Source organism: Medicago sativa, chromosome 5 (genome assembly GCF_051527215.1).
Source record: "Medicago sativa cultivar Bolivia chromosome 5, Bolivia_mono, whole genome shotgun sequence".
NCBI lineage: Eukaryota > Viridiplantae > Streptophyta > Magnoliopsida > Fabales > Fabaceae > Medicago > Medicago sativa.
Genome location: NC_140753.1, coordinates 48,634,186 through 48,645,851, shown reverse-complemented (window position 1 = coordinate 48,645,851; position 11,666 = coordinate 48,634,186). Strand labels below are relative to the sequence as shown.

The window sequence follows — 11,666 nt, the reverse complement described above, 5'->3', positions numbered from 1 at the left end:
GTGGATCCAAATGAGCTTGTTAAGCTCTTTGAAATCCTTCATCCTCAAAACAAAACAGGGAGAAAAACTATGTGACTATGATCACAAATCATACTATATAAGCTACAAAAAATCAATCATAGTTCCAATTACAGTTGAATAAATGTGATACTACAAAAACCAATTGGTTATTTTGTTTTTATTCTTCTTGCATTTCATCGTATGGGAGGAATGTCAAACCCTTTGTTTGATACATGGTTCTCCAGTCTATAACAAACCTAGCAACTCGTATAAAATTGATGCACTCTTCTTCATCTGATAAGGCATGTGTTTCCTGTGCCTTAATGTATTCAGGCATGTCCTTTATTTCATCATCTGAATCAATGCCTTCAGTAGCAAGCTGAAACAGACGGAGACCAAATCCCTCTTTTCCCATTGCCTTCTTCTCTTTTTTTCAGTTTACTTCTTCCTCTCTCATTTCCTTCAGTATTTTCTTTTCTTCTTCAGTGACATCAGTGTATTTTTCTTTTTGGAAGTATGTAGCAACCATCTGATAATCAAAGTAGGATCTTAGTAACCAAGAAAGGATGTTGGCTTCCAAATAAATTAATTCAAACTAATAACCTATAACAACTTTAACATCAACTATAATATCTCAAATAACTAAAAACAATTATTAACACAAGTTTTTGCCCATAGTTAAAACATAATTGTACTATTAGAATGAGAGAAAATGAATCATACCTCTTTCTTTGCAATGCGCACCGACTCACTCAAACTTTTTTTTGCATCATCCATGGTTAAAACATGGAAAGCCTCTGAAGCGTTCTTGCCCGTAGAACGAGTTTGATTTGTTTCCTTTATTTCAGAAACATTGTAAAGCTTTTCTAGCTTTCTGAAATACTCACTGGCAACCTGATCAGCTCTCCCATTGCAGGCCTTACAAAGAAATGTTGTATCAGCTTTTTAAAACCTCCTATATAGTTATGGGAAGTGTTTTGTCAATTTGAGGAATAGTAACATATTTAGTCAACATTTATCTTTTGCTGCACAGTCTGCAAAATCCATCTATCTGGTATATACTTGAGGAGGAGGGCTCTTTTGTGTTGACTGGCTCTTTTGTATTGACTGACTTCTTTATCTTGGCAAAATTTTCTTCCATAACAATTTGAAGGAATGATGGCACATTCCTCTTCAAACCAAGCAAGAATTTTTCACTATACTTATTGACTTTGCATTGCTTGTATATTACATGTTTAATAATATAGTTAAGATTGCCGGTTTTGACAAACTTAAACAGTGAATGAAAATGGGATTTAATTACTGGTGATGGGTCTTCAAACACACTGTATATATGTTTTTCCCTTCTTCCTTGAACAAATGCAGCACCTAATTGTGACACTACGTTATCGTCCAAGGTGTATTTTAACCCTTCATCATGGAGTCGCGCCATAGTATCGTGCCACAAGCAGATTCTTTTTATCATCGTATATAATTAAAACATAAAAGCATAGAATGGTAAGGATCTAACTTCTAAGAGGGAAAAGGAGGGGAGAATTTAGTAGTTTAAAACTTACCTCAATCTTTTTTTCTGGTTCATCTAAAGTCTTTATAAATTGAGAAGCTGAAGCAGTGCAAATCTCCTTCTGTTTTTCATACATGTTCAGACTTAGATTATTTAATTTTTGGCATATATGTTGCTGAACATATTTAAGTCTGGTGAGGATATGGCCTCTCTCACTAGCTATGCAGCAATATACAAGAGATAGTGTGTATCCATGATATCATATGTTGCTTTATCTTTTGCTAAAGCTCTAGTCCTCCAATCGGCCAACTATAGCAACAAACAAAACATAGATAGAATGAAAAAAATAAATCTCTCAATTGGCAATAAAATAGCAATTTTTATTTGATCTTATAATATAGCAAATTACCTGAAACTTTTTGTCCGTGAACACATCACAATAGTGTTCCAATAAGTATTTCAAGGATCTGCCTTTATGCTTCAATGCATCACAGGCTTTCAAAGTATCAAACAAATTGATGACATAGATGTCGAAGCCCCTTTGTAGCCACTCTAGGTCATTAATGCTTCGATGGAAGACTTTACACACTGAACTATCCTCAAAGATTGGTTCCAATCTATTGAGTTTATCGTGTAAAGCAAGAGGATCGACTATATAGTCGTTTGTGGCTGTGGAAATTTGTATCAAAGATAGTAGCCCCAGATAACTTCTTGTGCTATTGTGTTCTATGTCGACTGCAAATATATTAACGTTTTTCAAATCCTCTACCAATTGATCTAGTTTTTCTTCAGTGTCAACAAACTTCACTTTCTTCAATTTGATGGGACTAGGTTTCACCCTCTCAAAAGCCAAGAATAGCTCAGGTGAAGGACCATTAACCATGAGATTTTGAATCTTATTGTAAGAAGGATGTTTACTCATTTCAACCGTTTCTTCATCAAAAAAAAAAAAATTGGACAAAGTTAAATTTCAAAGTGAAAACATGTTTGGGGTACAATAAAAATATTGAAAAAAGGACAAGGGAAATTTGAAAACATAGATTTTAGAGTTATGGAATAAAAATAGAAATTGCAAAAGATTGCCCTAATTTGTCAATACCTATTCATAGAAATTGAGAAAGAAATTAAATGGAAGAATTAAACAAAAATTATTTATACTTAAACCTAATTGTTACAAAGTGGGAAAGAATATAATTAAAAAGAAGATAAAAATGATGATATAAAAAAGGAAGGAAAAGAGAAAATAAAATAATTAAAAATCTTTGCGAATGACATTATGAGAAAAGGAAGAGAAGGAGTTGTCCACGTATGTTTTTTTAAACCTGTCTTGAGGTTTCCTCACTTCTAACGTATAGCATCTACTACGTTTTCGTTTTTTAATATTTGTTCCTTTCATGTCAGTGAAGCAGGGACGATCAGGAGACAGAGAAGTAGGTGCGTGCGATAAGGTGACAGAAACAGGTGCGATCAGGGTAAAGCTACCGGTGAAACGATGAGGGAGAAAAACGAGTTTTCTTAGGAAAGAAACAAGAAAACAATTAGCGTTATCGTTGCTTTTTTGAATACTTTTAAATGTATCTAATTGGGCTTTTTTTTGGGTTATTGGGCCTATGTATTTGAAAATCGAAAATTGCTTTTCTAACATGAAGATTGCTTTTCTGACATTCAAAACGTCATATTGACACATGGAAATGACATTTTTACCCTCGGCGGTAGTTAACTACCGCTGGATTTATCCGACAGTAGTTAACTACAGTTCCAAGTATACAACAAAAAAAAAAAAAAAAAAATTGCTCCAGCGGTAGTTAACTATCGTGGAGCACTTTTTCCATTTTCTCTTACGTCTACTTGTTCGTCTTCTTCCTCCAGCACTGTCTTTTTTCTTGCCTTTAGTATTCACACATCAAGTTCTTCAATAAGATTATGCACATTATATTATTATTTTTTTGCACAAGGCAACAACATCCAATAATAATTAATAAGGCCGAATTTTTATCATTTTGGGGATAAAAAAAACAAGAAAATAAAAGAGAGAGATTTTTGAAGAACCACATCCATATTTACATATAGTGAGGATTTGGTGTACATTGCATTGATTTGAAATTTGAAATGGAAACAAGAAAAAGAGAATCAAAGGATGAATTTGAGACTACACACAACCAAAATTGAGGAAATGTAAAAAAGAAACTTCTATGTTTGAATTTAGGTAAAATTAGTTTTTATTTCCTCCATAGATGAAGCTGCTACTACTTGTCTTTCACCACCCAATCTTGATACGTGAATGGCAGGGAAGAGGGGTGAGGGAACTGACATTGAAGGAGGGAGACAAACAAGTGAGACTCACGAGAGTAAAGGGGAAACATTGAGTGCAGGAACATGAAGGTGACAGTGTCGGTACATGGAGGTTTAACATTGTGTATGCTAATAAACGTCACCTTGAAAAGGGCCCAAAAAAATCATATACATGTTGTATGTTAATAAACGTCACCTTGAAAAGGGCCCCAAAAAATCATATACATGCTCCACGGTAGTTAACTACCGCTGGAGCATTTTTTATTTATTTTTTTGTGCTGTATACTTGGAACGGTAGTTAACTACCTCCGGGGGTAAAGATGTCATTTTCATGTGTCAATATGACGTTTTGAATGTCAAAAAAGCAATTTTCTTCTGACATTCATAACTTCACAATGACACAAGAAAATTACCCAAAAGCCACCTGCGGTAGTTAACTACCGTTGGGCTAACCGGTAGCAGTTAACTGCCGCTGGCCACAGCGGTAGTTAACTGCCGTTGCTTTTTTTTTTCCCCATAACCAGAAAACCCTAGGTCATATTTACTCATCACCTTACCTGGCCATACCATTCCACAAAAAATCCTCATTTCAAAAATCTTTTGTCAAAATCTTGGTTCCAAATCATTGTTGATCGATTGCTAGGACGTTTCTACACATAATATGCATCAAAGAACAGGTATTGCAAGTTTTAAACATTTGATTGGTTTTACTGGTTTTTTTTTTTGTACTGTCACAAAGTTCAGCGGCAGTTAACTACCGCCCAGCACTTAGAAATTTTTTCAACTTTTCATTTGGCAATGCTACTGCCAAAAAAAAATTTTGCAATTTTTTTTCTTTTGTTTTTTTTAATTGCTTCTTTTTCATTTTACCACGAGTTAGATATGGCTTAGAACGCTGGTTTTCGTTCTATTATTTGTGAATCTGACTCTCAATCGGCATTGCTTCTTTTGGAGAACGACCACCTCTTGACTCATCCATATGCACCATTGGTTTCTTATATCAAGAGATTCTTATCTTACGATTGAGATCTTAGTTTCACTCACACTCTTCGTGAAGGGAATGCTTGTGCAGATTGACTTGCTAAGAATGGTGCTTCTTCTATGTAGGCTGTTGTCCTTCTTCAGTCTTGTCCTTCGCAACTTTATTCAACTCTTCTTGTTGATGCAATGAGAGTTAGTTTCTTGTGATCTTAGTTTTGTTTGCTTGTCTTTGTATTCCCATTGATAAAAAAAACTCACATTAACTGAAGCTTGTGGCAGATACACATGGCCAATTTTGAATGATATGGCAAGTTTACGTGGCCAATTCGAATGACGTGGTAGGTAGTACTTACAATGTCAACTTCGGTTAAAGTGGAGACCAATTTTGAAGATGGAAAGTTTATGGGGACCATTATTCGATGAAACTTTTTACAGGAAATAAAAAAGAAAGATCATATATTTAGAGAGACAAAAATATATTTAATCTATAAAGTTATATCTAATTAGATTTTTAGATTCCTCTTAAAAATATTTAAGCAATAAAATTTATATTCAATTATATATAACAGACATTTGGCAGTAGGGGTGTTCGCGGTGCGGTTTGGATCGGTTTTGAGGCAAAATGTCAACCGATCCAAAATAAAAATCACATGCGGTTCGGTTCGGTTTGGATGAGTATTCTAAAAAAATCCGAACCGAACCGATCCAAATATATGCGGTTTAATTTGGATCGGTTTTTGGATGTCCAAAATGCAAAATATATTTTTTATTTACTCTTTTTTGAAGAATATAATTTTTTTATTAATATTAATATTACACAAACACGGTAAAATAATAGGTTTGATGCAAAATATATTAAAAAAATGAAATTATAGTATGAAAATTATCGATTATTTTTGAAACATATGAAGTAATAATAATATAGATTAAATTAGTGCAATGTATAAGATTAAAATTTAACAAAAAACATAATAATGCAATCTATAATACTAATAAAAGAATAAATAAGTATTAATATTTATTTTTGCGGTTCGGTTCGGTTTGGTTCGGTTTTGAAAAAGTGATCCGAAATCCGATCCGATCTTAGCGGTTTTTACAAAACAACATCCAAACGCATCCAAATATATTCGGTTTTTTGCGGTTTTCGGTTTTTTTGGATCGGTTTGCGGTTTTATTTTGGATCGGTTTGGATTTGAACACCCCTATTTGGCAGTGCTATATACCTTTTGGCCTCTCAATAAACTTAACAGCAAAATGCTCTTTGGTAAAGATGTCCCTAACTAGCTTTGCAACAGCAAAATTCCCAGAACCAGTATCTTTGACAACCTCATTGCGATCCATCTATTGCAAGGCTTTTGATCGCAAAAATTCTACAAACCTGTGTGTTCTGCTCTTTGCATGTAATACTAATAAGAAGGAATGAAAAGTTATAAAGCTCAGAATAACTTAGATGAATTGTGATTCCTTTTTAGACCAAACAAAAACAAAAGTAGGTTCTAGGGGTTTTGGAAAAGCCCCCAAAGTCTTAAACTTTACCAATACGCAAGCTACTATTTAACTCTTGTGAAGGGAACATAGTGGAAATGGATTCTCTATCATTTTTTCACTTTGCTAATTTAGTAGGTCGGTAGCAATTTTGACGCATTCACACGGTTAGTACATTCATGGTCGTTGAATTGAAATTGAACGATTTAAATTTTAAGTTTGATATTTTAATTTAAAAGGATTAACATTTGCATTTAATTTAAACCATTTGATCCCAATTCAACGATTTAAATTTTAAGTTTGATATTTTAATTTAAAAGGATTAACATTTGCATTTAATTTAAACCATTTGATCCCAATTCAATAGTAAAAGATGCGTGATTGTGCCAATTTTTTTTTTTTTTGAGGGATTGTGCCAAAATTTTGATAGGATGAAATCTGATTTCATATATAAGAGAGTATATTAATTAAAATAAACATTAGACAAATTATAATCTTCCATGTAAATTTTAAGTATCCTCAAAAGTATAATACTAATAAATTTTCATGTTAAATATGTGTCACATAAGAACAATATCTACAATAAACATGTTCATAAAATTAAAACTATGGTGTTTGTCTCTCTTCTTTAGAATTTATTTTTTTTTTTAAAAAAAGTTGTTTTTAAATTCATCTCATTGCAGTGAAATATTCTTATCCCATGTGATAAGGTATGAGTCATGACTACTTAAAAAAAAAAAAAAAGAAAAAAGGTATGAGTCATGACAATTTGTTGAAACTTATGTATTTAATACATCGGATAAAAGGAAAAAAAGTCTGTCATATATATTAACTCAGCTGACAAATATTAAAATATTAAGTTGTATGAAGTAACTCATGTACGAGCACTTAATCCTCCATTTGTGTACGTAAAATTTTAAGTGAATATGTCTATCTAAGAAAAGTCTTTTTGAAAGAAAAAAAACTTTACATATGAAGTAAATTTTTTTATGTTACGCTATCAAAATATAAAGTATGTACGTTTTTTTTTTTAAGTAGTAGCATGTAACATGAAAGGAATCAATATATTATACGGTAGATATTGAATTATTACTTTAGTAGGTCCTACTTCCATTTGCAACTTGGTTTCTTTTTCTTTTTTCTTAACCCTTAATTGTTTTTGTAAAATTGAGAAAGAGGCGTAATAATCCGAAGTCTAATGAAATGTATTTTTTGTTTTTTTTTTGTTTTGAGGGAAAGTCTAATGAAATGTATTATTTTACTCAAGGAACTAATATGTATAATATTCGTTTGAATTTACAAAATTTCAACATGATATATGTTCAGTGTTAAATCCTACTTCACTTTCTCAAAATTTCCTATAGAACATGTTAAGCCCTGGATATAAGTATAACTTTACTCCCTCTCTCATTCAAACACAAATTTGAGCTTTTAATGTATTTATAGATCTCAAACTACTACGTTGCTTTGTGAATGATATCATATATTATCCTACATTATCTTCTCCGGATCTCTGATCATCTTTCAAAGATCACTATAGGAACTATTATTATATCTTTTTTTTTTTAAAAGAAGAAACTCTTATATCTTAAGATTCGCTAATAAACAATATCAAATACAAGTGTTAAATATATAAAATATTACAATTATATTTACTAAAATCTTTTCAAGTATTCCTTTTTTTCCTATGGTCCCTGTATTGTTCCTTAATTTTTTTAGAGAAATTATTATTCTTTACTTTACACGCCAAAGCAATGAAGTATAAATATTTGTTGAAAAAGAGAAGATAGTGCATGAAAAAGCTTTGACGGGAGAAATGAATGGATGAACTTACATTTTGTAGCTATTGTTCGTGTCAATTGTAAATTAGAAGTCTAACATTGGTTGAAAAATGAATGTAGGCTTGAGCAACATATAAGTTGGAAACCCATAAATATGCTTACTTACTTAAAGATTTTGAGTAAAGATGTGGTGTTAAATTTTGTTTGGATTGAGAGTTTAGGAGGGGAAGGAAGGAGATGGCTTACTTTTCTTTTTTAAATTGCAGACAATATAAAATATTTTATTTTAAATAAATTAAGTGTGATTAAAATATCGTATGATCATTTATTATATTAATGTTTCAACTTTATAAAAAAAACATTTTATAGTATTCGTAAACACAAGCAATTTGCAAGTTTTCAACACCATAAATCGATTTCTACCAAGAAAAAATCGATTATTAATTCTAATCAATTTTCCAAAAAAACATTAAAGTTCTTCCTATAAATCGATTATGCTAATGAATTTCTACAGACATAAAATTGAGTTATGTGCCCAAAATTTGTTTTAAACTCAACAGATACATACACCAATTAATATAATTCACGCAACATCCATATTACCCACAATAAACACAATGATAAAGAGTTCATATGAACTTAGCTCAGTTGGTAGGCACAATGCAAAATATATGTAAGGTTTGAAGTTCAAACTCCGGACACCCCACTTCTCCACATTTAAAATATGTGAGCTCCAGTCTCTAGGAAAAAAACACAAAAACACAACTATAAAGAAAAATGGTTATGTAATTGAGTGTGCATAGATTATAGAATCTAAATCTAGCCCCTCCTAAAGACGATGATGTAATGCAAGTAGCCGATATGTTAGTCGATGTTGCGACTAACCAAGTAATTTTCTCTTATGGATGAATATTCAGATTGTAACTAGATTTTTATGGTCAAAGATGACACTCACATGACAATTTTCAGATGTCCTAGGACCTAAAAATATATTTATGGATTTTGCCATGCCATTTGAAGTTAAGAATGCTTGAGAAACACATCATTGCACTATAAATGTTGTCTTCCGTGATCTAATTGAGAAAAGAACCAGGCTACTTGATATTAAGATGAATGGAGTCAAAAGTATGTTTGGCGTGTCGGCCAAAAGGTATATAAACTTGTTTTTTAAAAGTAAAAGGTTAGTTATTAAAAAAAATAAAAAATAAATAGTCAATTACCCCCGAAATTGTAACTTTCGTCAAAACCCCCTGAATTTTGCAAAACGTCAAAAACCTCCCTGAAATTGTCAAGCATCTGTTAATTACCCCCTCCGTTAATTTCCTCCATCCAATATGCTGATGTGGCCGTTAACTGCCACGTGGCACTGCCACATGGTCAGAAAAGTCATGCCACGTCATACCGTTCGTTGTATGTGAGTGATAGTTTGGAGAAATTGTTCCATGAAAGAATCAAAGATTTCAGACCTCCAGCATATTATGCGTATTGTGCTTCTGATGATGATTATTATGAAGACCTTCTACCGGAAAATTGGAATGGATCTGTTTATGGGGACCGTAATTTGTCCATGATGTTAAAACATGACTGAAAATTCCGACGGTGATCCTTGAAAATTATGATGTGATCTTTTTTCAATGTTCCTTGTATTCCCCCTCCCCTAAAATGATTTCCTCATATGTTGTTGGCATATGCTTTATTAAGATTATCTTTGTTTGAAAGCTTAATTGCACTTTCGACCTCCCTAATTTCTAAAATCTTTGTTTGAAAGCTTAATTACACTGACTTTCTCCAATTTTAGGATGAGTTGGAAATTTTTAATTATGTGGCCTCCTTATGTTCGAGAAGATAAACAAATTAGAATATTCAATTATTTCCAATTTAGCTGTAATTACTACGACTAAATTTAACTACTACCTCCATCCAAAATTGTATGACGATTTTGTCCATCATAAAAATTAAAAATTTGTAAGTAGTAATCCCACAGTCCTAAGTATAAAATTTATCGTCTTTTTCATTATTATTAAGAAATGTTTGTATTGTAGATAATGTGTTTATTTTACCTATGAATATACCTAAAATGTCTTTTGTATATATGTGTACTGTAAATACCTCCTTTGAGATTTGTCTAAATGTAACTAACACCCCCACTATTTACCAAAAACCTCCCCTGTTGTTAGATTTTATCAAGTTCCGTTAGAAAAGGAAGGCAACGTTCTTTGATCATTTGAAAGTATCACTGCCTTTTCATTTTCTCTTTGGAAACACACAAATATATCTCCAAGACAGTTTTATTCTTGCACTATATTCTCTTCAATTTTTTAATTGTCTCAAATGGTCTCATTGTATTCTTGCTATCTTTCTTGTAGTCGCTCTCACTGATTTTGGGTTGTCGCCATTTGAGTTGTCGCTTTCGCCATTCTCCTCGTCGTTTGCATAACAGATCTCATTGTTTTCGTTTTGCATGACGGTCATAATGTCACTCAATTATTCTCATCATTCTGGTCAGAAATTTTATGTTTCAGTTATGTGATTTTGGAGAAGTGTTTTTGGTACCAAATTAGCATTGCTTGAAAGGATGTCACTAAATAGGGTAATCGAGCATGTAGTTGATGAACAATATGATTTTTATATTACCCAAATTAGTATTGGAGCTACTGTCATGTACGTTGTAATACAAGCAATGTGAAAATGAATACTTTACATGTAATTTTTTTTTTTTTTTTGTGTGTTGTTTACCTTCAAAATGAAAACCTATTCTTCGTAGCTTTTTTAAAATGTTTTTTTAAATAAACAATGAACTCAAGTGTAAGATCTTCAAATTTTTTAAAAAAAAAAGAAAAATTATGATAATAAAGAAACGGAAATTAGCTTCAGTTTTTTCAAAATTCTCTATGACAAAATCTATTTCTTTTTTTTTTTTAGAAAAAAAATATATTTCTTTTAAAGTTGAAAGAAACACACATTTTTAATAGTTAAAAGTTGCATCCAACGTACATTTGAAGAAACTTCCGTTCGATTCAACAAACTTCCTGTCGAACACAATTACTAAAAATACAAGCTAATATATATATGCATGCTGACAACATCTCTAAACAATTTTCCTTAAAAAAAAAAACATCTCTAAACAATTTAATATAATGTGACAATTATTATATCTTAACTAACAAGGTACCTCTTTCTTGAGCAGCTTATTATGACAAATTCTGGTCTACTAGTGATATATATAGACAAACTCCACACCAACTTTTGCAAACTTTCCTCGTGAGAATAAGATCTTCTCAATGTTGAACCAAAATGGATTTTGTACATCCTAAGCCCCTGCCATATTTCTTTGAAAAACATATGAAATATTTGTACGTGCAATTATGAACAAAATTTATATTTTTCTTATCTTTTGAACAAACTCTAAATTACACTAAGCTTTTGTTACTAATTGTTTGCCATTAATCAATTGATCTAATTTAATTGTTTATATCTTTTAAATAAAAAAGAGAATATTTATAATATATTAAGTATAGAAAAAATCTTACACATGTTCATTCATTTTTTATCAATCACATTTTCATTCATTTGAAATTTTCATTTATCAACTTTATCTTATTTTTGATATGTCACATTATTGT

General features: G+C 31.5%; 1 pseudogene; it reads right to left on the bottom strand.

The window, feature by feature from the left end:
- Window positions 1-1,723: 1,723 nt before the first annotated feature.
- On the bottom strand, window positions 1,724-6,118 carry LOC146922613 (protein RRP6-like 3 pseudogene; annotated as a pseudogene).
- Between the last annotated feature and the right edge of the window lie 5,548 nt (window positions 6,119-11,666).